We start from the raw sequence: 27,464 nt of genomic DNA, 5'->3' as shown, positions 1-27,464 counted from the left end.
AGCATTTTCATTGTAATGCTTTAATAAGGGGCTTGTGAATCTTATTTCTTTCACCAGGTAAGGGGAAGTTTTCTGTCATTATTTCTTCAAATAGGTTTTTCAGTATCTTGCTCTCTCTTTTCTTCTGGCACCCCCATAATGGGAATGTTGGTAAGCTTGAAGTTGTCCCAGAGGTTCCTTATGCTATCTTCATATTTTTGGATTCTTATTTCTTTTTGCTCTTCTGGTTGGGTGTCTTTGGCTTCTTCATATTTCAAATCGTTGATTTGATCCTTGGAATCATCTACTCTGCTGTTGAATCCCTGTATATTATTCTTTATTTCAGTCAGTGTATGCTTAATTTACTATTTTTTTTTTTTGTGTGTGTGTGTGTGTGTGTGTAGGTTTCTAGAAGATTCTTGAGTAACCTCCTAATTGTGGTTTTGAACTGTATATCCAGTAATTTGCTTTCTTCTATTTCTTTCATTTGTGACATGTTTGTCTCCAATTTTGGCTGCTTCTCTGTGTGTCTCCCCGCCCCCCCCCCCTTCTATTTATTGGGTAGAGCTGCTATGTCTCCTTGAGTTGGTAGAGTGGCCTTGTGTAGTAGGTGTTCTGTAGGGCCCAGTGGCTCAGCCTCCCCAGTCACCTGAACTGGACGTTCTAGGTATACCCCTTTGTGGGCTGTGAGCACAGTCTTGTTCCACTTGAACCTTGATTACTGTTGGTGTCACTGGCAGGAATTGACCTCCAGGCCAATTTTCTGTGAGAACCAGATGTGACTACAGTGGGAAAGCAGCTGTATAGAAGACACCCTTATTGAGCAGGACTTGTTTCAGTGGGGCTTTGGTGCTCACTGAGTCTGCCCCGTGAGTGTGTCACTTATGGATGTGTAGAATTGTAATCTGATACTGACGACTGGGTGCACTGGCTCTTGGGTCTTCAGGGAGGTGCAAAGTCAGCCACTGCCTGGGACCACCCAGCAGGAGTTACAGAGAGATCTGCAGATTCCTCCTCTTTGTGTTGGGTTTGGAAGTGCTCAGATGAGGCCCAGCTGTGAAGCAAGGCAGGTTGGTGCTGGTGCTGGGTCTTGGGCCTTTTATTGATAGGTTTGTGGCTCCCTGACCCAGCTGCAGCTTGTTTGACAGATTTTACCCTGATCAAGGAAAGATCATTCATATGCAAAAGCTGTTGCAAGCAGCTTGGGTTGGCTTGAAAATTGGATGGGGTGGGGTCTTAGGGAATCACTAGGATGGAGCAAACAGAAATGGCTGCCAGTCAGCTCTGTGACTGGGGAGGTCCCAGCATAGGAACAATGATTCTTGTGAGCACTTCCATCTGGGATAAAGCTGCCCCCGAGTTCCTGCCTGGGTGCCAGACAATCCAGTTCCTCCTCATATGTGTCTGTGTTCCCCAGAGCATTGCCCTGGTGCTGGAGTTCAGAGGAAGTGGGACCTTGTAAGTTCAGTTTGTGGTGCCGCCTTTTAAGAGGAACAGCTGGGTCTCCAGTAGCCTCTGTGTCACTGAGCCCCAATCTGCACTGGTTTTTACAGCCCATAGTTTTTACTGCCCATAGAGATTTCTTTTCCAAGCTCTGGGATCCTGAGCTGGGGCTCTGGAGTGGGGCTGGGACCCATTCCTCCTTTGGGTAGCCTCTGCAGAGATGATGTCCCTTCTGTTCCATGCCTCCACCTCTCCTGACAGTCTCAGTGTGCTTTCTTCTTTACTTGTCTAGTTGTGGGACTTTGATTCAGCCAGCTTTCAGGTTGTTCTGGATGATGATTGTTCTGGATTTTAGTTGTAATTTTGATGTGGTTGTGGGAGGCAGCGAGTACAGGTGTTTATCTATGCGAGTACAGGTGTTTATCTTCCAATAGTGACATAATCTTATAAAACATCTTAATGGAGGAAAGTCTTTGATGGCCTATCTCCAATAAATGAAAACTCTCTGGATCAGGTGAGTTTTATCCACCCGAAGGACTGTATAATTCCAAGGACCCTCCAAGAGTTGAGTGCATTCAGTTATTCCTTGGGAAAAATCATATTCATTGTCAGCATTTTTTTTTCCGTCATGTGAGCACTCCTTTCTGACCCAATTTGATTGTTTCTTTTCTGTTTAATTTTTGATGTCTTACTTTCTTTCAACTTCATACTCAAATATACTTTGTGACTCTCTAAGAGAGAAAAATTATGTTCAGTATTTCTTGACCTTATTGAGCATTGAATTTATTTTTAAAAAGGTATTTTTATTGATTTCAGAGAGGTAGGGATAGGGAGAGAGACATAGAAACATCAATGATGAGAGAAAATCATTGATCAGATGCCTTCTGCTCATCCCCTACTGGGATTGAGCCCAAAATCTGGGCATGTGCCCCTGACCGGGAATCGAACTGTGACTTCCTGGTTTGTAGGTTGGCCTCAACTACTGAGCCACACCAGCATGAACTGAAGAAATGTGATGGGTTTTCAGCAACAGACAATTTGATGATTCCTAAAGCTATTTGGAATTGCTATCTTCAAGTAAGTTTAGAAAGATATTGTCAATCTTTTGCATAATATTTTCTATTATTAGTTCTTAGTTAAAACTGCTGTCAGTATTGGCCAGGGGATGGTTTACATGCCATTGACTAATCCTTGGGGAAATGACAATGTGGCATCTTGGTACCACTTCGTTAAAATATTGCCAGTGAAAAAATAGTACCTGGTGGGTAGTGGGCAGCAAACTAACACGGCGAATAATAGCTGTTACTTCCAGAGACTATTTGACTTAGCATCACTTGCCTTATTCCTTTTGCTGAAAATCTCTAAAATTTTTTGAGATGTCATGAATATAAAATGTATACCCTAAGAATTCTCAGCAGGCCGAGTAATTTATTGAAACACTTAAGGCCAGCAGGTGTTTTTTGGAATATGTGGCATCAAAAGCCATTTTCTCTTAGCTAAAGCAATCTTTCACATGGAGCTATAAAATGATTTGGAAATTTAGACTGGAAAAATGTTGAAGCAGTCTGTTATTTTTCTCCTTATATCTATGTTTGAGGTGTGTCTTTTAAAAGTCATTTTAGTTCTTATTTTTGTTGGTGGATAATCAACCCTTTAATTCTTTGGATTTAATCATGTGTAGACAAATTAAAACATTTAATAAAACATATAATTAGTTAATCAGAAAGTCTCTGTTTACTCCCTTTCTGAAATTTGATAGGAATGAAAGGCATCATGTTCAACTTAGTACTTCATTATATGTTATTTTGTCATTGTTTAACACTATTTATTTTATTTGTTTCATTTCTTCCAGGAATAATAAGCTTTTTGTGTCTATGGATGTGATGGGTAATTTAGTGTGTCAACTTGCCTGGACTTTAGGATGCCTTGACATTTGGCCAAACATTATCCTGGCTGAGTCTGTGAGGGTGCTTCTGGATGAAATTAATTTGAATCTGTAGACTGAGGAAAGCTGATTGCTTTCCCTAATGTGGATGGACCTCATCCAATCAATAGAAGACTTAACCAGAAGGAAAAGGCTGAGTAAGAGGAATATCCTCCTGCCTAGCTGTTCTGAGCTGGGACATTGGTCTTTTTCTGTCTTAGACACAAACTGAAACATTGGCTCTTTCTGGGTCTCCAGTCTGGGGGCTGTAGATCTTTGGACTTCTCAGTCTCCGTAGTTGAGCGAGCCAATTCCTTAAATAGATTTCTTTATGTATACACATATTCTATTGGTTCTGTTTCTTTAAAGAACCCTGACTAATACAAAGGGTTCTGATACTCATTTCATATTATCCATAGCACATAGCACACCATGATTATGTTTGAAATTTAAAATAGACTTTTAGAAGCAGAGTGATCCTTAATCAAAATGATCCATGAAACTTAAAATTCAGTTACTCTAAGACAAAATCCTAACAGTTGAATACTATTTGCCTGAGTGCTATAAGTGTACTATTGCACCTGTCAGTTTTGACAAAGGTGGAAATAAAGGCAGTGGAAAATGAGTATTGATCTGGGTTAGGTGCTGTCAAATGAGCTGAATTTCTCTATTTGAATGATGAATGGTAATTACAACACATTAACCAGCATAATTTTCATCATAGAAGATATGATTTAAGTGACAGGTTGAACTCATTTACCTTAGCCAAAAGCCTGTGTAGGTATATCTTCTAAAAATTCATGCTACTGTATGTGGCATAAGAAACGCCTCCATATTTATTATTGCTGCCTGTAAGATTTTAAACCAGTTAAAGCATGTCATTTTCCTTGTAGCAACTGGTCTTTTTGACCCATGTCAGGGCATGCATTTGGAATAATTTTTCAAAGAGTTGTGATGAATACCTCATGCGATTTTGCCTTTGACATAGATTTGTATGAGGACTGAGCAAAATAAAAGTTTTAGTGTGTTTGTTACAAAGCAGAGTGAAGCTCTCATGGACCCTTGTTAAGTTGAATTCCGTGACCTTGGGAGTTGTGTAGTAACTGACTGAGTGGATTGAAGGTAGGAAATGTGCAGAGAAGTGTGAATGTCTCATGATCCTGTCCACCTTAGCGCATGATGGCCCAGTTCCCTCACATGAAAGACTATTGCAAATGCTGATGTTTATTAAGTGAGACCAAGAATTTATGTTAGTCTTTGTTATATGAACGTTAGAAACATAATTTGTGAAAATGTGAACTGTTGCCCACTTGATACTGAGCGTGATACAGTTGAGTACTCCTGAGCTGCACCTTCTAGGGTGAACGTTGATGCTATTTCGGGGGCAGTACGCATGGCCTCCCTGTTACTTTCTGGGAGAGGGGTGTCTTATCAACCCTGCTCTCATTCATTTATTTGTCTTCAAATGGGAGGGGAAAAAGCCCTCTCCATCACCACTACACAGAGTGGATCCAGTTGGCACCAGGGGCTCAGAATGGAGACAAGTGGCAGATGGCACTTTGTAGGTACAGTGGAGAGCAGTGAAGACAACCATGTTAACAGCATAACTGTAAGAGTGATATTAAATGGAACACTGAGCCAGCCCATGAGCAAAGTAAGAGTAACGATTCCGCTGGAAGGAAGTGGCCTCTGGTGCGTGCCTGTAAAACCACAACAGTGTGTGGCTTTCAACAGAAACTGTGCAGGCAGGAGACAAGAGAAACTGAACTGAGGTCAGAGCCCAACAGTGAGGATTCTCTTCAGAGTCATCTCAGGGTTTTCACCACATATTAAGGAAAATATTGGAAATTCGTATTAGAATTTCTCTGTATGCCATTCATGTTTTGTGTTCGATATATAATTCTGATTATATTTATTGCTACAGGCCTGGTGCACAGGTGCACTGGTGGCCTGTAGCTCTCTGATATCCCCCGAAGGGTCCAGGATGGCAAAAGGGCGCAGGCCAGGCCGAGAGACCCCACTGGTGCAGCGGAGGGGCTGTAGGAGGGCTCCACGGTGTGTCTGGCCTGTCTAGCCCAGTCCAAATTGGCCAGACCCCAGCAGCAAGCTAACCTACCAGTTGGAGCATTTGCCCCTTGGTGGTCATTGTGTGTCATAGTGACTGGTCGAATGAATGGTTGAACACTTAGCATATTAGGCTTTTATTATATAGGATTGGTGAAGTATGGGATACCCCCCTAAACACACACACACACACACACACACACACACACACACACACATATATATATTTAGAGTAATTATGAAGGCCATGTTTATTAAAGTATATTTCATTTTCAGAATCGAGCTATCAGCTGTTACAGTGTGTATACATTAAAAAACAACAACAAACTGATCTGTTATTTGTTTATTTTGTTAATCCTTACCAGAGGATATTTTCCCATTCATTTTTAGAGAGAGTGGAAAGGAGGGAGAGAGACAGAGAGAAACATCAATGTGAGAAAGACACATTAATTGGTTGCCTCCAGTGAGCATGCACCCTGACCAGGACTGGGGATCGAGTCTGCAGCTGAGGTACATGCCCCTTGACTGGAATAGAACTCAGAACCCTTCCGTTTGTGGGCTGATACTCTATCCACTGAGCCAAATTGGCTAGGGCTATATACATTTTTTGGGGGACACCGTATAAAATATATGTCATTTTTATTTTACAGCACAGATCCATTCTGTCTAACTTAACCCTTTTATTGGCACAGAATTATTGAATTGAAGTCTGCTTCACAGGGTGTTTTAGGTGGCTATGCCTGGGCAGATGCTACCTGAAAACAGATGTCTACATCTGGAGCCCCAAGGAGCAGAACCTGGGAACCGCCTATTGTCCAGGTGGGCCTTTGCTGTGCTCGTTTCAATCTGGAGTACTAGATCACAGTCATTTCTTTTAGAGATCACCAAGAACTCCATAGAGGATTTGAGGGGGAAAGTGAATGTGATTAAAAAGTATGCCTTAGCACTTTATTTATTTTTTTAATCCTCACTCAGGGATATTTTTCCATTGATTTTTAGAGAAGCGAGACAGAGAGAAATATCAGTGTTGAGAGAAACACATTGATTGGCTTTCTTTTGCACATGTCCCGACCAGGGCCCGGGGAAGAGCTTGCAATGAGGTACATGCCCTTGACTGGAATCAAACCTGGGACTCTTTGATTTGCAGGCTGACGCTCTATCCACTGAGCCAAACTGGCTAGGGCTGCCTTAGCACTTTATTTAAGTGACTATGCTTAACTATTAGCTAGGTGTCACTGGCCCTTGTTTGGGAGAGTGGGCTGGTGGCAAACGCATACATTTCCTTTTCTTAACCCCTCTTGCCCAACTCCAGAAATGGAAACAAATGGAGTAACAAATAGTTTTCCATCCCCTTTTATGGGCCCAACAATGGCCTAAGTGTAATGTGTACAAAATAGAGACCAGTTATGTTCCTGAACCTTGAATATTATTATTATATTATTATTATTTTAAAAATATTTTCTATTGATTTCAAAGAGAGGAAGGGAGAGAGAGATAGAAACATCAATGACGAGAGAGTATACTGATTGGTTTCCTCCTACAAGCCCCCTACTGGGGATCGAGCCTGCAACCGAGGCATGTGCCCTGACCGAAAATTGGACCCCTGACCCTCTGGGTACAGTGTCTAGTGATGCTCAACAACTGAGCCACACAGGTTGGGCTGATTAATTATTATAAACACAAAAGTGGTGTCACAATCTAAAACATTTCACACCAGCTAGCGATTCAATAAGAGACAAACAGAAAGACATTTATGTGATCTGGAGCAAAGAGGTTTCATGAAACAAACATGATTTGAGATGTTTTTAGAAAAATAAAGCTGGGAAAGAGGAGAATGGACAGACGGGAGGAGTAAGCCCACTGCCCTGAGAAACTCACCCCAGACGTGGTCATCCTCCCCGAGCGTCAGCCCAGCTCTTGTGGGCACAGGGGCCCTGGGTTCCTATTGTAGATGCCATAGTGCCCACATGCAGAAGAATTTCAGTGGCTGCATCTTAAAACTCAGTTTTGGATACCAGGGTCCTTTTAATTCCCCTTCACTGTGCCATGTTGACTGTTTATTCTCCATGAGGAGAAAGAGTTGAGAGAGAGAGAGAGAGAGAGAGAGAGAGAGAGAGAGAGAGAGATGGTTTTTGGTGTCAAGATTTACATGCATAGTTTTCTGTGCTTGCTTACCTCAGGAGAAGCTATTTTCCCAAATCTCTGTAAAACAAGGTACCGATTATGGCAAATGCAGGTGCTCCCCGTCCTCTGTACTGTCTTCTGCTTCCTGAGCCTCCAGTGGGCCACGCTTTCTAGGTTCTCTTGCAGGTGGATGTTGCCACGGAGGGTTCTGAGCAATGGCAGTGAATGGGAATGATGGAACCATTTCCAGATGGCACATGGAGAACCTCCCCTGGGCAGGTCTCTTTTAGTCCATGACTCTAGGAAACCAAAGGAGGCTGAGGCCCCTGGTGGCAAGGACCCTGGCCCCAAAACTGTGGGCATAGGACAGAGTCTCCCCTCCCCCGTTGCTACTCTTGTGGACCGTGATGTGATACGGTGTGAGCTAGAAAGAATCCTTATGAGTTGATTTCCCAAAGCAATATCACTGATAATTTAAAGCACGAATGAGCTGAAACCGGTTTGGCTCAGTGGATAGAGCGTCGGCCTGCGGACTGAAAGGTCTCGGGTTTGATTCTGGTCAAGGGCATGTACATTGGTTGCGAACACATCCCTGGTGGGGGGTATGCAATAGGCAGCTGATCAATGTTTTTCTCTCATTGATGTTTTTAGCTCTCTGTCCCTCTCCCTTCCTCTCTGTAAAAAAATCAATTATATATATATATATATATATATATATATATATATATATATATATATATATTAAAAAGTAAAGCACATGAATGAATTTCTTACAATGGAGCATAGTGAATTATGGTAAACTTTAAAACATCTTTTTATTTGGAAATATTTTTAAGGTGAGGCAAGTTGAGAAAACAGTATAAAAAACACTTGTATGCTCCTCACCTGGTTCACCTACATTTTGTTCCATCTGCTTCTTCTCTTGCTCTTTCTTCTCATATATATACATACTCTTCATATTTTTTCCTCCACAATCTTCCCCTCACAATGAGGACACTCTATCACCCACAATCATAGCAATTATCAAAAACTAAACAAGACAGACAAAAAACACAGCACAGCAAACAAAGAAGTCCAAACTCTCACCTTTATCCAACCCACTGCCTGTATTCCAGTGTTAACTGACCCCACACTGTCCTTCATAGCATTATTTTCTGCCTGGTACAGTGTCTAGTTTAGGATGGCATTCTGATTTTAATTGTCTCTGTAGTATTCTTTAATCTTTGTCTTTGCCTTTAATTTTTGTCGTCTCCGACATTGACATTTTTAAAGAGCACACTCCTTCCTCCCTTTTTAATAGAATATTTCTCATTTTCGATTTGCCTCATGTTTCCCCTTCATTAGAGTCAGTTATGCATTCTTTTTGATGATCTTTTTATTGAAGCACAGTGAGCAAAGCACTTTGAACTGAAACTTTGCACAGCGCATAGACTAGGCGTTAGAGAGTGGGGCATCACGCTGCCGTTGCTTAGTTGCCAAGTTAAAAGGTGGACGCAGTTTCTAAAAAACGACCACATAGTTTGTCACAACATACCCCAAATCCCCACACCCATGGAGAGGGGAAATTGTATGTGAAATCAGGAAAGTGGTGGTGGTGGAGGGTGTCACTGCTTCCCTTTTAGCATTTCTGAACCTGCTGCTACTCAGAGCTTTCAGGATGCCATGACTTCCTTCTGCCTGGAGGAATGTATGTGCTTGGGCATTTCTTTAATTATTGTCAGCTGAACCCAAGGCGAGACTCAAAGCCACGTCTTGAATACACATTTACCAAAAAGGCAGATGTGTTATCAGCACTGACTCTTACCTTTGCCCAGGTGTTGGGTCTTTGATATGTAAATCCAATCAAGCACCAGGAATGCTCAGCCTCCTCAAGAATGCAAATAATCTCCTTTGATCCTAACTTTTGGTGAAACTTCCTGGTATTTCGGGGTATAAAATAAACTTGCTGGATTGGCTCTGGGTCCCTGTCCCTCCAGAAGAGGACAGTGGTCCTACCCGGTCCCAGCGTTTTCCTTCCGTTTTGTTTCTTTTACTTCTCAATCCCCAGCTCCTTTACTCAGGAACTGGACCCACTTTCTAGCCGCATTGGACGTGGAAAAGAGAGAAATACTTACAGGAGCCTAATGGGTGTATTAACCTACCAGGGATGTAAATGTTTCAGGATGATCCGTGACTCAAAGCATGGTTTTCTGAGGATGGCATATCCCGGACAGGGCACCTGGACAGGGGAGATGCTTTGGAGCAATGTGATGGTTGATTTGATGGGTCATCTTGGCTAGACTGTGATACCCAGGTATTGAATGAAACTCTAGGTGCCTCCATGAAGGCGTTTTGTAGATGTGGCTAATTGGCATCTATGGTCAATTGACTTTGGGTAGAGGACATTAATGTGGATGGGCCTTGATAATGTGAATGGGCTTCACCCAGTCGGTTGGAGGCCTTAAGAGCAAAAGCCACGATTTCCTAGAGAAGAAGTTCTGCCTCACAACAGCAATTCCTGCCTGAATTTCCCTCTGGCTGGCCTCCCATTAAAGGTTCCAGACTTGCCCGTCTCCTTAATGACATCAGTCAGTTTATTGAAATAAATCATACATCTGTCCTATTGGTTCTGTTTCTTGGAGAACCCTGACTGATCAAGCTATGCCTCAGAAGTGGTAGTTGCTAGCACAATGTTTGGACAGGGGATAATAATATATATATTAAACAGATCAATGAGTAACCAACTAGAAATTCAACTACTAGGAAAGTTAATATTTAGGCTTTGAAGTAAACTATAAAATTATAGCTTTATGATACTACTTCTCCTTACTCTTAAGACTTTCAAAAAAGAAATAGGAACATATATATTGATGCTTTTTTTTAATCTTAAAAACTAAAATCTGCTAGTTATTATTAGTTTTTTGGGGACATAAGCTTGAAGTAATGTTGCCATCAAGGGCTCTAATAGTTTCCTATTTATCTGCAAGTAATAATAAGGTTTGCTCTTAATTTCTGAATTGAGTAAATGTTCTTCACATATAAAATTTTTTGCTGCCCTCTGGTGGACATAGTTCAGGAAACAAAAATAATAATACTGACACTCGATCAAATAGTCTTCTGTTCGAGTGTGTTCCCAAAGTCCCTTTCTCAATGTGGAAAACCAAATGCATTTTTCATGTAAGAAAAGAGACGCATTTTTCATGTAAGAAAAGAGACGCGCATCTCACATTTGTTTATAAACCCCGAGTATAATACATGGAGTACTAAAAACATGGCACCAAAAGTAAATAGAGCCTGACAAAAAGTGTGACAGTGATTCCATGAGAAAATGTGTTGAAAGTTTTTACTTGGGAACCCACCTGTCTTTCCCCTGCCGTCGCTATGGTTACTGAGGAAGGTTAAGTGGGATCCACTGGATCCCTCTCTGGGGGTGCTTTGTGAGCTGGGACCGTGTGTGTGTGTGTGTGTGTGTGTGTGTGTGTGTGTGTGTGTGTGTGTGTGTGTTGGTGGGAGCGGGGCTGGGAGTAGTGAAGTACAGACCTGAAGGCTTTCAGGAATAAGGCCAGGTTGGCGGGAGGTTGGGGAGGTGGGTATTGGGAGGTGATCAGTAAAAGGAAGTGAGGCAGAGCTCAGCCTGGAGGAGCAGAATTAGAGCCCAAGTTTGGGAGAAATAGATCTAGTAATGGGATACTCAGTGAGGCTGGAAGAATAAGAATGACACCCATGACAGGGGAGGGTAAAGGGCAGTGGTCCTTCAATATACATGGTCATAGTTTATACCCCTCTCTCCAAAGTAGTTACCCAAGGAAATTAATTATTCCCTTTTATAAGACAAGGAAGCTGGTTCAGAGGTGGGTGAGTTGCTTCAGGTCATTTAATAGGTGAGTAGCCGAGTGAGGAATCCGAATTGAGCCTTTCAGGCATCTATCTGGGCAGTGTGAGCTCTGATCTAAGGACTAAAGGAGTTTTTGCAGATTCCTCTTTTGTTGCTCCCTTTTTAGTTTATGGGAATGTCCTTGCCCCATGCTCTGGTTCTTGAGGATCATGGTCATTCTTGCTTCTCTCCAAGCTTTCTCTATTCGTAGACCCCAGCCCCAATCCTACTCCTGTGGAAAAGTTGATTGTTGCCTTTCTTGATATTTAAATTCTGTTGATTGTTGCCTTTCTTTCTAAAAAAAAAAAATCAATTAAAATATATTAAATGAAGAAAATCCTGTCATTAGCAGCAACATGTATGGACCTGGAATACATTATGCTAAGTGCAGTAAGCCACTCACAGAAGGACAAATACTGTGTAACTCCACTTACATGAGGCATCTAAAATACTGGAAGCAGAAAGCAGAATGGTAGTTGCTAGGAGATGGAGGAAAGGGCAGTTGTTATTCAGTGGGTATAAAGTTATATATATAAGATGAACACGTTCTGGAAATCTGTTATGCAACATAATGTCAATAATTAACAATACAGTGTTGTGTACCTAAAAATTATCCAAGAGGGTAAATGTCATGTTAAGTATTTTGCCACCCCCTCCCCCAGACAAAAAACACAAGCAGAATAAAAAACAGACACAAGGAAACTTTTGTAGGTGATGCATATTTTTATTACCTTGATTATGGTGATGATATCACAGGAGTCTGCATACGTCCAAACTCATCAAATTGTATATATTAAATGTCTGCAGTTTTTTGCCCATCCATTATGCCTTAATAAATCTATTAATAAAATGCAAAAAGAGAAGGAAGTTAACTTTTTTCAATTAATATCTAGATTTTCAAAAAACATTTATTGAACGATTTATCTTTTCCAACTGACTTGAAATAATGCTTTTATGATATACTAAATTATTTTACTTACTTAGGTCTATGTTTGGACTTTCCCTTATATCCCAATAATTTTTTTTTATCAATTCTTTTTTTTTTTTTTATCTAATCTTAATTCAGGGGTAGGCAAAACTAGTTTTTAGAGTTATTTGTGTGGAGAAATATATAATACAAAAAGAAATTCTGTGTTTCACTTACTTTTGCTCACCCCTGTATTGTAGCTTTATAAACAGTAAAGTTTGCTCCTTCTTGTTATTCTTTTTCCCCCCAGAATTTTCCTGTTTATTTTTGCATGTTATATTTTTATATAAACCTTAAAATTAGCTTCCTTAGTTTAAAGTTAGTATTTTTATTAGAATCATTGTAAAATTATGGATTAATGTAGATTTGCACCTTTGTTATGTTGATTCTTCCTACTCCAGAATATAGTATGCATTTCCATTTTTCACACAACTTTTGTGTGTCCATTAATAGTATTTTAGAATTTCTTCATACAATTTTGCACATTTCTTTCTTCTTTTAAATCTTCATCTGAGTGTTAGGCCCACGTTGAAAAGAGCCAGCCCAAAAGATGTTGTGAAAGTTTAAGAAATTTTGTTTCATTCTCTCACAGTGGGCCAGTGCATCATGTCAGCCCCTAGGGGATGGTTAGGTTTTCTTATAAAGGGTAGAAGTATGCAATATAGGGTTAGGATGTGGGTCAAGGGAGGCAAGAGAGGAGAGTTCCTTATCTTGCTCTGCAGACACTGGCTAGTCCTCTGCCCCCAAGGAAAGCTATGGGGAAAAGCTTATAACAATGTATATTTCAGAAAACATCTCTGAGCAGAAGAGATTGGGGTAGTTCATCCTGACACTGAGGATATGATTTTCATTGATTCCAGAGAGAGAGGAAAGAAGAGAGACAGACAGAGAGAGAGAGAGAGAGATACAACAACACATCATGGTTAATTGCCTCCCAGTACATGCTCCAACTAGGGATTGAACCTGCAACCTGTGTATGTGCCCTGACAGGAATCGACCCTTCGACTCTTTGTTGCATTAGACTGTGCCCTAACCAACTGAGCCACACCATCCAGGGCAATTTTGCCCATTTCTTACTTAGTTTCCTACAATGTGTATCAGGATCCTGGCAAGAAAGAGATAGCAAATACTCAAATGGGGTTATGAAGGAGAGTTTAATGAAGGGACTGTTTTCAAAGGTGTGGGAAAGGGTTAAGGAAACTCAACAAGGGACCGTGGAATATCACAAGGGACCATGGAGACCGTAGAGAGGAGCAAGAGGGTGTCTACCAGACAATGGAAGGAGTGCTTTCATGAGAGGACTGTCCTACAGGAGCTATGGCCACCTGTAGAAGGACAGAGAAAGTGCAAGGAGCAGATACCTCTGACTTTGCTCTTTTCTCGCCATCTGGTTACCTGTCAGGGTCCTCCCATTGGACAAACCCAGCAGAAGCCAGAGGGCAAGGGAGATCATTGATGTGACCCTCAGAAATCAGCCTCTATAGGCACAGAGCAGAGTAGAGAAGGTACAATGAACTGGATGTTTACAGCAAATTCCTATGTTGAAAGTCTAATCCCTAATGTGATGGCATGAAGAGGTGGGGCCTTTGCGAGGTAGTTTTGTTATGAGGGAGGATTTTATAAGGGATTATTTCAAACTGGATGAGGGCTCTCACCAGAATCTGACCTTGCTGCCACCATGATCTCAGACTTCCAGTCTCCATAACTCTTGGGAAATGAATTCCTGTTGTTTATAAGCCACCCCCTCTATGGTACTGTAACAGGGACAGGCTCAGTCTCTCTGACTCCTGCTTTGCTCCCAGGCATTGGGGCCAATAGCATCTGCTTTGTCTTGCATAGAGACATGCTAACCATTAGAGGAATTCTGCTTGAGGTTTGAGTGTTACAAAAAAGCAGTCCCTTTCCAGAAAGTGCGTAAGGGAAGTATGTATTGTTTATCAAAGAATTGTAGGAACCTTGGGACTGGATCCTTTGCATCATCTTCCTGGAGCCCTGTTGGTTCCCAGATCTCTGTGTGGTTTATCAACTCTCGCCCCTCCCTTCGCTTAATATAAAAGAAGCCTGAAGTCTGTGCTTTCTTGAGACAGATTTGAGGAACTATTAGGACTCCCATCTTCTTGATCAATAAACCTTTCCTTACTCCAAACTCTGGTGTTTTGAGTGTTGGCCTTTTGAAATGTTGGACACATGGATTTTCACTGGTAACAGCCTAAACTGACTATGACTAAGGGTAAAGAGTGGACCTGGAGGGAAAATGAGAAATAGATAGTACACGACATGTTTTGTCTTTTTGTTTCTAGTGGAAATGAAATATCTTGTTGCCTCTTTCCAGTGTGTGTGTGTGTGTGTGTGTGTGTGTGTGTGTATCTTTTTCATCATTGAACTTAAGTCTAAGGGAGATGATGGACAATTACTCAAGTAGTTACTATAAATATGCTATTATAGGAAAGAGAAAGGGTTTTAGGAAAGCTTTAGCAAGAAGACCTGGTGAAGTTTATTGAGTCATAAATGGCTTCTGAAAGAAGAGATGCTTAAATAGGATAAGGTGTTAGGCAGATAAAGGGGCTGATGGTGGTACGGTATGATAAAGAGAAACTGGAGGTGAAGGGGGTTTCAAGTTAGATGAGGAATTTGAATCCTTATTCATTGTTTAGTTGCTGTCTGATTGTGGGTGAATTACCTGACTCCTCTGTACCACATTTTTCTACCTGTGAAGTAGATATAATACTTGCCTCATAGGGTTGTTGTAAAAATTAAGTGAGATATACATTTAACTCTTTTGGGGGACAGTGCTTGGCAGATAATAAGTACTCAATAAATGGTAGCTTTTATTCTCAGTGTATAAGGAAGACCTGGAGTCAACAGAGGGTGAGACCCATCAGAAGAAATTCATCACAATGTGTTCTGTTAGTGGGAGAGGGTCAGCTGGAGATGGAGACACAGATCATAATTTGGAGGACCGGTGACTTGATAATGAGTTTGAATATTGTTTCTAGGGCAATGGTCTCTGATAAACTTATCACAAGAAAGTTATATGATCAGATTTCCATTTTAAAAATTGCTGGTGCTCATTATTCATGTCTCTTCTTTTCCTCCTGGGCATACTAGCCACGTTTCCAAACTCCCTTGCAGTCAGAGGCCATATGTTCTCTGGAGAACAGAAGCATCAGGACATATTCATATACATCTAATTTATCATGAGGAATTGACTCAAGCCTCTGGAGGCTGGTGAGTCCAAAATCTGCAGTTAGGGCTGGCAAGGCCGGAGAGCCAGTGGTACAGATGAAGTCCAAAGGCGGTCTATTGAAGAGTTTTTTCTTTGCTCAGGGATGCTGGTCATTTTTATTCTCTCAGGTCTTCAACTGACTGGGTGAGGCCTACCCACATTATGGAGGGCAGTTCTGCTTTTCTCAAAGTTTGCTGCTTTAAATACCAATCTCATCCAAAACATCCTCTATGTCAGCTGTCAGCAAACCATGGCTCACGAGCCACATGCGGCTCTTTAGCCCCTCGAGTGTGGCTCTTCCACAAAATACCACGTGCGGTTGTGCATGTACAGTGTGACTGAAACTTCGTGGCCCATGCGCAGAAGTTGGTTTTTGGCTCTCAAAAGAAATTTCAATTGTTGTACTGTTAATATTTGGCTCTGTTGACTAATGAGTTTGCTGACCACTGCTCTATGTTGACACACAGAATAATAATCAGAGGGGTGTTTGGCAGAAGTGATGTGTCCTGAACCTTTCATGCACAATCCTCTAAGCTTTCACTTTTTGCTTTTTGGCAGGTGAAAGGCAGAGGTTCTAGGGGATGAGGCAGCCACTAGATGGGAGGAGGTTGGGTCCCTGAAAGACTAGGTGGAGCGGAGCCTTCATCTCACCTCTATCATTGAAATGTCATGTATGAGAGATAAGCAGATGTTGAGTTAAACTTTGGGACTTGGGGGTTATTAAGTTGAGAGCCGGTAATTCTTTGGTGTGCTGTTTTTCTCCTCTCTTTGAAAGAAGAGAAGGGTGTTTAGGAGCATTTGGGTCTCATGCAGTTTGAGACTTACAGGGACTCATATTTGTCTCATGCCTGAGGAGTCTAAAGGTGAGAGAGGTACTTCTGTCATAGAGGCTCCAAAGACCAGCAGTGTGGCCTTCTGAGGTAGACATTCTGGCAGCAGTAAGGAGAATGGGTTGAAGCAGGTAAAATCAGAGTTAGGAATTTGTGCCTCAAGTCTAGGCAAGTGATGATATTGATCTGGACCAGATTGGGTATGCAGAATATGTCTAAAAATGGGCCGAGACCGGTTTGGCTCAATGGATAGAGTGTCGGCTTGGGGACTGAAGAATATGTCTAAAAATGAATCATGCAGTGACTATTAATAAACTTTCAGTTCCTTATCAAATTTTCTCAATGTGAACTCCAGATTTCTGTGTGTTTTTTTCTAGCTAAAATAAAAGTTGATCTATTTTTTCATTTATTCCATACTACAGGGATACTTAATAAATATGATGCTCTTTCTGGTTGCCTAGTTTGGGTCCAATTAAAAATAGGGGGCCTTATGCAAAGTGAAGGTGACAATGCTTATTTAGGAGGCACATCCCCATGCGGTGAGACAGAGAAGGATAAGAAACAAATTCAAGATGACACACCAGAGGGCCACCAAGGAAAAACTGTGCCTCAGAATAAACCATTGTTAGAAGGATGACTGGGGAGGAATTTTATCTGCAAGGTCCCTCATGTCTGCTGTCTCTGGTTGGTTAAAGGTCACGCCACAGAGAATTTATTGCACTGTTCTGCATTCTACCCTGGAGTACCCTGAGTGTTGAAAGGAAGCACAGACAGTCGAAGCCCAAGAGAGAGGGAAACATATGTAGTCTACTGGAGGAGAGGCACTGATGTAACTCAATGAGAGGTTCTCTGAGTGCTTTCCCCTAAACCCATGAATACCGGAGGGCAATGATTAAAGTTCACAGCTGTACCATCATGTAAGAACTGTGTCTTCTCCTGCCAATTCCTCTTGCCTGGGCCGGGCCTCGAAAGAGAGAGAAAGAAAGCCAGTCGCATCCTACTTACCTAGTTCAGGCTTCCAAGAATGATGGAGCTGAGAAACGGGAGAAGTTATAACTTGAAGATTGCAGTTATGTGATTAGATTGGACTGGACTTTTCGCAGTATGAAAGAGATGGAAGGACTTTTAGCTGAGCAAGACAAAAACAAAACAGAACAAAACAAAAACAAAGCAATAATGCTTGCTTGATATGTTCTTTTCCAGTTGTTTAGGGTGGAAATTAATGGGTTCAGAGAGCAAATGAAAAGTCTGTTTTTCTTTTTTGTACACCATCATATGTGTAAAATCAATTTGGTGTGTTCTTAACCACTGCACTATATTGCCATGGAGATCTTTATTTGGCTCTGTTAAAAAAAAAAAAAGCCACACAAGAAGACAAAGGTATCAGACAGCTATCCATTAAGCCAATGGTCTGAGTTAATTAATACAATTTGAAATTACCTTATCAAGTAGGACCCTATCTATAAGTGGGACTCAGGTGTAAGACACTCTAGGAGTAAGAATTATAAAAAGAAGAGTCTAGAGCCCAAGACACTGACAAGTCTCAGGAAAAGAGTGCATTTGTCCAAAAAGATTTGTACAAAACTGAAGGGAGGTGGAACTAGATACCTGGCTGGGGTGAAAGAGAGAGGACAAGAAAGCACTCAAGACAATCCAGGTACTGTGTTTTATCCATTCTGCCCAAGGGCAGCCTCCTTATAGCCCATTTGATGCGACCTCTAGTGGTTACTCATTGTCATAACACAATTTTCTGCTGTGATTGCAGCAGAAAATCTGGAAGTTGATTCCCAGTTCCTCCAGTTTTAATTTTTTTTTGAACTGTACAGGCAAAGAGTTATTAATACATATTAATGGTTTGATTTCTCAGGTGGGGAAGGAATGTGGATGGATAAGCACCTAAGCCACTTGATAGCTGATTTCCATGTTGGGTGTAAGTTTTGTCACAAACTTGAGGTATCAGACAGAGTATCACGGGGCAGTCAGAAGAGAAATAATTCATCAGTTTCTCAACCCTGGGCATTATGCAGAAAGAGCACATAAATCTTGTTGAATAAATAAATTGGAACTACTTATTATGTGATTTGCTTCTCTATTCTTGTGAATTGGGAAAAAAGATTTAAATTGTAGAAATGGCTATATAACTAGGAAAATATTCACACGTTTTTAGTTCACTTGCAAATAAAGGAATAAATTAATTCATAATGAATTTGAAAGATTCCTCTTTTGGGGTTATTGTACTCAGTGCTCTTTATACAGGGAATTCAGAACTATTAACAGGTAACACACTTTGTAACTGATTAATCAATGATTATTCCATGTTAGTTGTCCATAAAGGGCAACTTGCAGACCCCAAAACTTGTATTGGTTAGTTTAGAAGTTTAATAATGTAGCAATAATAGGTTCTATGAGATGTTTAGAAGATAATATGCATTACAATAATTTTAATTTGTGCATTAATACAGTAAGTTGTCGAATCACTTTCAATAAATGCAATGTAATGCGAATACAGTGTCCAGTTAGTAGATGCAATGATTCTTGGTTCTCCTCAAGAGGGCAGCAAAGCTGCACAGCTCAGTTCTCAGAGATCAGGATGAAAATGTACAAAGTAGGTTCACAGGCTTTCCCCAGACTTGATGATCATTCATATTAGTCCAACTAATTAAACATAAGCTGTGCTGAAATTTGTGTTGGCATTTTATGAAAGCTTAGCTTTTCCTTTGTGAAATGAAAAAAAGAATAATTTTCCCTTTTAGGATAGACAAAAGGACTACACCTGCTTGGATCTCGAAATGCATTTAAGTAAGCTACAGTAGATAACAAAGAAGTAAGAGCTCCCCACCCAACCCCACCCCCAATTACTTGATTTGTAACCAGATGATGATTGTGCTTAACTTTTTTGGGTTCATTTTAGAATTTGACTTTCCAAGATCTATCCTTCAAAAATATACATATCTCTGAGTGAAGAAAACTTGAAGTTGGCCCTAGGAAAATAGGGAAGTGAAAGAGAGTTAAATACATTCCTGCCCACTAATTTAGAAGGAGATTTTGTCATTTCTTAGACCAGATTGTAGGTGATGTTTTCTTTAGCACTTATCACATCTTCTTTTTAACACCTTCTCTGTTCCTGGATCTCTAGGTGTCTTTCTTGCCCTAACAAGGTGGGCAGATGATCCTGGGAAAGGTGTTAACTAGTAGTGGTTCAAAATGTTTCTTCGTTTTGGTGTACTTGGTTTAATAGAGGATTTATGAAGATTTTCAATGTGTGAAGAAATGGATCATAAAATGATAGCATTCTGGTCATTAGCAGGTGTATCCTTTGTATATAGCAGGTTTTCAGTAAACAGTTGTTCAATGAATGAATGAATGAAGACCCAAAATGATAGAGAAAAGATGTAGCTGCTCTTTTACCTGTCCAAAATACAGAGTAGAAATTGTCTTCTTTTTTTGTGAGGCTAAGTTTAATACAGAAAGAAATTTAGCTTATTGTTATTGGAAACAGGCAGAAGTGCATGTGGAGTCAGGCAGAAGCATTTCGTGATTCTTCTTACATTATATTGAATAGATGGTGGGTCCAAATAGATTTAGTGGCATGGTGGCCATCATGAACAAGCTTAAAAGCCTGAATTTGAGAGGTTGTTCTAATCTTTCAACTCTGTAAAGGTTGTGTAAGCATTAACATTCATATTTACTAGCAAATCCTGTGCTAGTTATATATTAAAATTTACTACACAGTGTATATATAAGAATAAACTATATCCCTGCCTTTGATAAATTTATACTCTCCCAGGTATCCTAAGATTAGCACACATGAAAACAATGGCAACCATAAAAGGTATAGATCACTAATGCAAATGAGCGGGTGGCATGCCCCAGGATTAAGAGAGTTTTGAAGATGATAAGGTCAACATGAATTCAGGTCCCTGGGGAAGACTACGCACAGAAAGGGGACCTCCAGCTTAAAGTGAAAGTGGGGTTTACATACAGAGAGAAAGGACAAACAGTTTGTATGAAGATGTAGAAGTGATGATCCTGGTGCATCCAGAAAACAGACTAGAGCAGAAATACAAATTTCGTGAAAGCTAAAGTTAGAAAAGAAATTGTGGGTCCATAATAGAAAGAGTTTTGGAGCTGAAGCTACAGAAAAACATGTACCACAAAACATCTTGAGTAGAAGAATAATGAAAAGATAGTCATGTTTTCAGAAACTAGCTCTCTCCACTTCCATTGCTGTGGAAGCCACAAGAGCCTGTGGTATAACAGAAGGAGAAGGCATGTTTGGGCTGTGTGAAGGGCAGTGGGACTTGTTTAGTTCTGGACTGTGATATTACAGTAACTATGCTGAGTTATATTTTTATTTTATTTTTTAAATTCCTTCAATTTTTTCTTTTTAATTTATTTTTTACAGAGAGGAAGAGAGGGATAGAGAGTTAGAAACATCGATGAGAAACAATCATCGATCATCTGCCTCTTGTATACCCCCTACTGGGGATGTGCCCACAACTAGGGTACATGCCCTTGACCGGAATCGAACCCAGGACCTTTCAGTCTGCAGACCGACGCTCTATCTGCTGAGCCAAACCGGTTTCGGCCTGAGTTATATTTTTAAATCTGTCTTATGATATCTTTTAAGAAAGTAGGCTTAATCTATGTCTCCATTTCCATACTAAGATAGTATTACTGAAAGGTTCTACCCTGGAACCCATGTTTATTATCAGTTATTAGAAATCCAGTTAAAATACAAGATGAGAGCCAATGGTGATACAATTTTATTCTCACCAGAAAGCTACTATTTCTAACATCAAACACTGGTAAACTAATGGCTTTTGGAAGGAAATACACCCTTTATTACAAAGCCAACACATTCAGTCAAGAACATTTTACTTCTTCCAAATGGAAATCTACAGAAGCAATGTTTTCCTTTTAAGTGACCACATATTTCAGAAACAGACACAGACTAGTTTTTATACATCAAACTGATGTCTTCATCAGGTTGCAATTGTGTACTTTCATGATATGAATATTATCACCCTTAATTCATCAATTCTAAACTCCATTGCACTGGAGTTGCAAACTTACAGTTTTAATGGCAAACTTGGAAAAATTATTTTATTATAGAAAAGTACAAATAAGTAAAATAGAATTCATGGACAAAAATATATCATAAAATGCTGAGAAACAGGACAAGTAACTTGTTCATGCTCTGGAGTTACAGATCTTTCAGCACATAACGGAATTTGGTAAGTGGTAATGGGGAGCTATTCATTAACATTTGGTTCATTCATTTGCTCTTTGTCTTTCTCATGTACTCTCCTACCACCCCATCCTTCTCTAAACCTTCTGGATTTTAGTACAGATTGTTTTCATAAATGTTTTAAACTTTGGCTTATTTTAAACCATGGTCCTTTTCCCTCTTTCTCTCTTTATATTCAAGTCATTGTAAGAACTTGATTTTTTCTTATAGTGTTCTCAAAGTGTCATTTTTTTGCTTCTCTAACTTTAAAGCAAAAATATCATTGGGTCACTTTTAATTTTTTATGGTTGTTATAATATTTTCTTCATAAATATCTCAAATGACCTCTATCTTCTAAAATGTTGATTAGAAAAATTTACATAATCATTTTTTCTTTTATCACCCGAATTGTTCTATTTTTCACTTTCATTCTCTTCAAAAGAAATTTTTATGGTTATCTTTTATTTCATTTTGTTTTCTGAAACAATTTCAAAATTGTGTATTTAAAATAAGTTTGTAATTTAGGTCCTACAGCTAGTACTCCTATTTTTAAGATTTGGAAGCTGAGAGATGAGAGGTTCTGCCAGTCAACAAATATGTATTGAATATCTTAATTGGGTATTGGGCAGCCCGTAGTGCTAAGGGAAACAAAAGAAATATAATAAAAACTTAGAAAATTTTGGAAGTATTTCCTTACACCAGATTTGCAAGTACCACTAGAAAATATGAGTTTCTTTGTATACTTTATTTTTGATCATCAGAGTAGAAAATCTCTTTTGAGATCTTAGACAAAGTTTAAGTAACTTGCTAATGGTCCCACCCAGCCAGTAAGTGGTGGAGTCATGGATTTGAACCCAGCTAGTCTTTCTTTAGAACTAACACTTTTAGCCACATTTACTCTGCACTAAACTGCCCTCCAAGCTCATTCTCTTTAGGGACATTGCTATTTCATGGTGTGCCTTAGAGAAATTACAAATTTCTTTTTTGTTTTGTTAATCCTCACCAAAGAATATTTTTTCTTTTTTTTTTTTTCTTTTTTTAGAGAGAGAAAGAGAGAGAGTGAGTGTGTGGAAGGGAGAGGGAGAGACAGAGTGAAACAGTGATGTGTGAGAGAGACATCCATTGGTTGCCTCCTGCATGCACCCTTTCCAGGGCCAGGGAACCTGTAATCAAGGTATATACCCTTAACCGGAATTGAACCCATGTCTCTTCAGCCTGAGGGCTGACACTCTATCCACTGAGCCAAACTGGCTAGGGTGAAATTTCTTTATGTCAGAGACATTCAGGCTTGTTTGGAAATAGGCAAAAGTCCATAATTTAAGTGGCAGCTGTGTAGAATTGTCCTTGATCACAAAAACATATATATAATACAGTTGGAGAAATAAGATATATAAAGGATAGGACAAAAATATGTTTACTGGTGTTTGTATGGAAAATAATACAATAATTAATAATAATATAAGAACAAACTCTGTTTTGTGTCCTCACAGGTGTAAATATACTTTTACTGCACCTTATAGATGCAAATAATATACAAACTAGCCATAATATATACTAGCATCCATATTGATATATTAAATTGCTATGGAGTGGAGCACAGACAATAATTTGGGAAGGAATAACTGGAGAGGGATATGGATTGTTTTTATGAACACAGGAAATATCTTCTGAGATTGCTGAAGAATATATAGGTTTGAAGTGGAAGTACTGGTTGGGATGGAGTGGGCCGTAGAGAGAAGAGCATTAAGACAGAAGGAGCTATGCTATTTGGAAGCAGTAAAAAGTGATTTGTACCAATTCCAAGCAGAAACTTTCAATGCCGAGTCGTCTTTGAAGTGAGACTGGCATTTGTTTTAGAGAAGAGCTGTCCTTCAACTTGAATCTCAGGGTGGAGAAGCATGAATCAGGGTCCCCTGACAACCCATATCTTAAACTTGAAATAAAACCCTCCTTACTGTTAGCCATTGAGATTTTGGGATCATTTATTGATGCAGCATTTCTTAGCTTATAGAACTAGCTGGTAGGCAGTTGCAGTATCTCAAGCATAAACCATCAGGGATTTGGGCAACGAAGAAGAAGAGACACATCTAAAAGTCAGTGTCAAGGAGGAATTGACGGGACTTGGTGACTGATGGGTTGTGAGGCGCAAAGATTTAGAAGAAACTGGCAAGATGACCTTAATGGTGTAGGTTTGGGAGAATAATTCATCCATCAAAAATGATAAAGGGTGGCAGATGGGCTTGAAAGATAGATAGGAGAGAAACCCTCAATCCTTTTCAAGGAGTTAAAGATATCATAAAGTGGAGTAAAGAAAAAAGTTTTCAGGCAGAGAGTACTTGCCAAAATTTGATGGTTCAGAGGAATTTCCCAGTACTTAGAAGATGAATAGAGTCAATAGGTGGCTTTTGTTGTATTATGCTTTGTTTTAACATTAGACTATATATTTTCGTATTTGAACTCATAAAAAAATGTAGGAATCCAGCAGTGTGGGAGAGATGCCCGAGTGGCGGGGGGGGGGGGGGGGGGGTTTGCTTGGTGACTGGGATTCAAGGTCCACAGAAATTAGGAAGGGGTGGGACCGAGGACATACGCAGAGAGTAGCCTTTGGAGGGGGGAGGATTTTGAAAAGAAAGGATAGACATAAAGGTAGATGTGCACTAAGATGAGACAAGGGTTGAGAAAAGACAAGAGCTTGATGGACCCACTGTCTCCACTTTTCATTAAATCAGGAGAAATCATTTGCCAAGAGAGAAGGGGGAGAGCAGCAGGTGACAGCGGAGGAAAGATAAATTTGGTTTTTGTTGTTGTTCAGCTTTTACTTTTTAATAACATTTATTTTCTAATTCCAGTTTACATTCAGTATCATTTAGTATTAGCTTCAGGTGTACAGCATAGTGGTTAGAGAGCCATATACTTTGGAACTAATCACCAAGAGGAGCAGACCTGGTTGTGGGCATGAGATTGCTGAATACAGAGGGCCTGTGTGAAGCTAGACTGCAAGAATTTGCCATGCTCCACCCTTTGTGAAGTCTGAATATCTCTCTGTCTTCTCTCATAGTGCTCCGTGTCCTGGGAACAGGCAGTAAAAGCTCCCAGTGAGGGTGATCCAGGTTTGTGATTTGTTTATGGATTAAATTATTTGCTCAAGGTCATACTCTCTAATCCATTCTCATTGTTTTTTCATGTAAACATAATGTCTCCCCATGGATACAATTTATATCCCTGTGGTTCTGATAATCTTCATATTGGCTTGAAATTCATCTGTGTAATCACTGAAGCCTAGATTTTATTTTTACACTTGGTTCTTTATAAACTTCTAGAGGCTCAATGCATGAAATACATGCACAGTTGGGTTCCTAGTCCTGGCCAGCAATCATGGCCATCCTGTGGGATGATCTGCACACCCCCCCTCCCGCCTCCCGCTGGCATTGTCTTGGCTGGCCTGGGGCCTGCAGGCTGGGGGAAGCTTATGCATTAAGTGTCTGCCTCCTGGTGGTCAGTGCACCTCATAGCTACTGGTAGCTCTGCTGTTCAGCCAATTTTCATATTGGGCTTTTGCTATTTAGGATGATTTCAGTTTTTGGATAACTCTTCTACTCACTTTTTCTTTTTCATATATGTATATGTATATGTATATGTATATGTATATGTATATGTATATGTATATGTATTTGTATATGTATATGTATATATACTAGTGTGTGTATATATATGTGTGTGTGTGTATCTATCTATGTATCTATGTATATATCTATGTATATATCTTTGTGTATATATATATATATATATATATCCACACACACATACACATATATATATATATATATTGGTTTCAGAGAGAAAGGGAGCGTCATCCTATACATCAGGAGGTCACTGTTCGATTCCTTGGTTCATAGGTTGACACTCAGCCATTGAGCCATGCTGGCCAGTCTCACTTTTCATTTTGATAGGCCTTTCAAATAACTTTCATTGGTGGAAAATTTTTCTGTGGTTTCTTATAAAAGTTTGTCACCTTATTTAATTCAGATTTCAGATAATTAACAATGATTATAAAGTGCCTAATGTGTGCCATGTGCTATGCTAAAAATTAAGAATACAAAGATAATGAAACAACACACATGGGTTTGATGTGCTTTTAGAGGTTAGAACTCTATGTGGGAAGTATACATAGACCTACATTACCAGAAGCTTCTTAAATTCCTAAAATTTCTCCGACTTGTGTTTTTTGCTTTCACTTGTTATTCAGTCAAACACTAAACTAGGAGTTGCTATGAAGGTATAATGAAGATATTAAAGTCCATAATTAGTTGACGTTAAGTAAAAGAGATTGTCCCAGATAGCGTGGGTAGTCCTGATTCATTTGTCCATTGGAAGTCCTTTAGAGAAGAATTGAGGGTTTGCTGAAAGAGAAGAAATTTCACCCCATGAACTATAGCTTCAGTTCATTTGGTAAGGCCTGCCCTATGGATTTTGGACTTACTTATCCAGCTCCTACAATTGCATAAGTCAATTCCTTGTCATAACCTTGTTACCAGTACTATGTATTTCCTACTGGTTCTATATATATATATATATATATATATATATATATATATATATACACACACACACACACACACACACACACACACACACACACCAGAGGCCTGGTGCACAAATTTGTGCACAGGTTGGGTCCGGCTGGCCCACCCCGATTAGGGCCAAATGGGCTGGCTATGGGGTGGGGCTGCAGGTGGTTGGGGTCCCTTAGCTTGGCCTGCGCTCTCTTGCAATCTGGGACCCTTTGGGGGATGTTGGACTGCAGGTTTCGGCCCTGGCCTGCGCTGAAATCTGCAGTTCGACATCCCCTGAGGGATGTAGTAGTGTGCGAAGCAGTAGGTGGCCCACTGCAGCTATGCTTGCCAGCCATGTGCCTGGCGCCTGGCACCCTCTGGTTAGTTGAGCTGCGCTCCCACTGTGTCAGTGCACCGACCACCAAGGGTCAGTGTGTGTCATAACGACTGGTCAACTAGTCATTTAGGGTTTTATATATATAGATTTTTTTTTTTCCAGAGAGAAAAGGAGAGGGAGACAGAAACATAAATGATCAGAGAAAATCATTGATCAGCTGCCTCTTGCACACCTCCTATTGGAAATCGAGCCCGCAACCCAGGCATGTGCTTGGATTTAGAGTAAAATCATGACCTCCTGGTTCATTGGTTGATGCTCAACCACTAAGCCACATTGGCTGGGCAGGTTCTGTTTTTCTTGATGAATACTGACTGATACAACAACTGGTAGACAGGAAGAAAATATTTGTGAAATATATGATTAAAAAAGAGATTTTAATAAGTAATGGGGATGTAATTAATATACAGCATGATGACTGTAGTCAATAATACTCATACATTTCTAGCTTTCTAAGAATAGATCTTAAAAGTTTTCATCACAAGAAAAAATTTTTGTTACTATGCATAGTGATAGATGTTAATTAGACTTATTGTGTTGATCATTTGCTATATATACGTATATTAAACATTATGTTGTACCTGTCAAGCTACTCTAATGTTACATGTCAGTTATATCTAAATTAGAAAAATAAGTAGATTTTAGAATTAAAATAAAATTTTAAAAAGGAAAAATCACTAGCCTAACAGAAAAATGGGCAAAGGATACATTTTGGTTACCTGCTGCTATATAATGAAGCAATCTGAATGAAACCTGATGGCTTAAAGCAGTGGTTTATTATTTCTCATTATCTGTAGGGTGGTGATCCTGTAGGGTCTTATCCTGATTTCACCTGGGATCATCCAAGCTGGCATCATCTGAAGACTCCACAGTGACT

At 39.9% G+C, this 27,464-nt stretch overlaps 1 long non-coding RNA gene across 1 annotated transcript; it reads left to right on the top strand.

The window, feature by feature from the left end:
• Positions 1-27,464, top strand: LOC311617699. The gene is made up of 3 exons (XR_014794157.1): positions 1-57; positions 24,699-24,750; positions 27,385-27,464. It is a non-coding gene; the product is annotated as an uncharacterized lncRNA (long non-coding RNA).

Source organism: Pipistrellus hanaki, assembly GCF_964339955.1.
Source record: "Pipistrellus hanaki genome assembly, chromosome: 2".
Taxonomy (NCBI): Eukaryota; Metazoa; Chordata; class Mammalia; order Chiroptera; family Vespertilionidae; genus Pipistrellus; species Pipistrellus hanaki.
The sequence above is the reverse complement of the archived record's forward strand: the minus strand, read 5'-3'. Positions and strand labels throughout refer to the sequence as shown.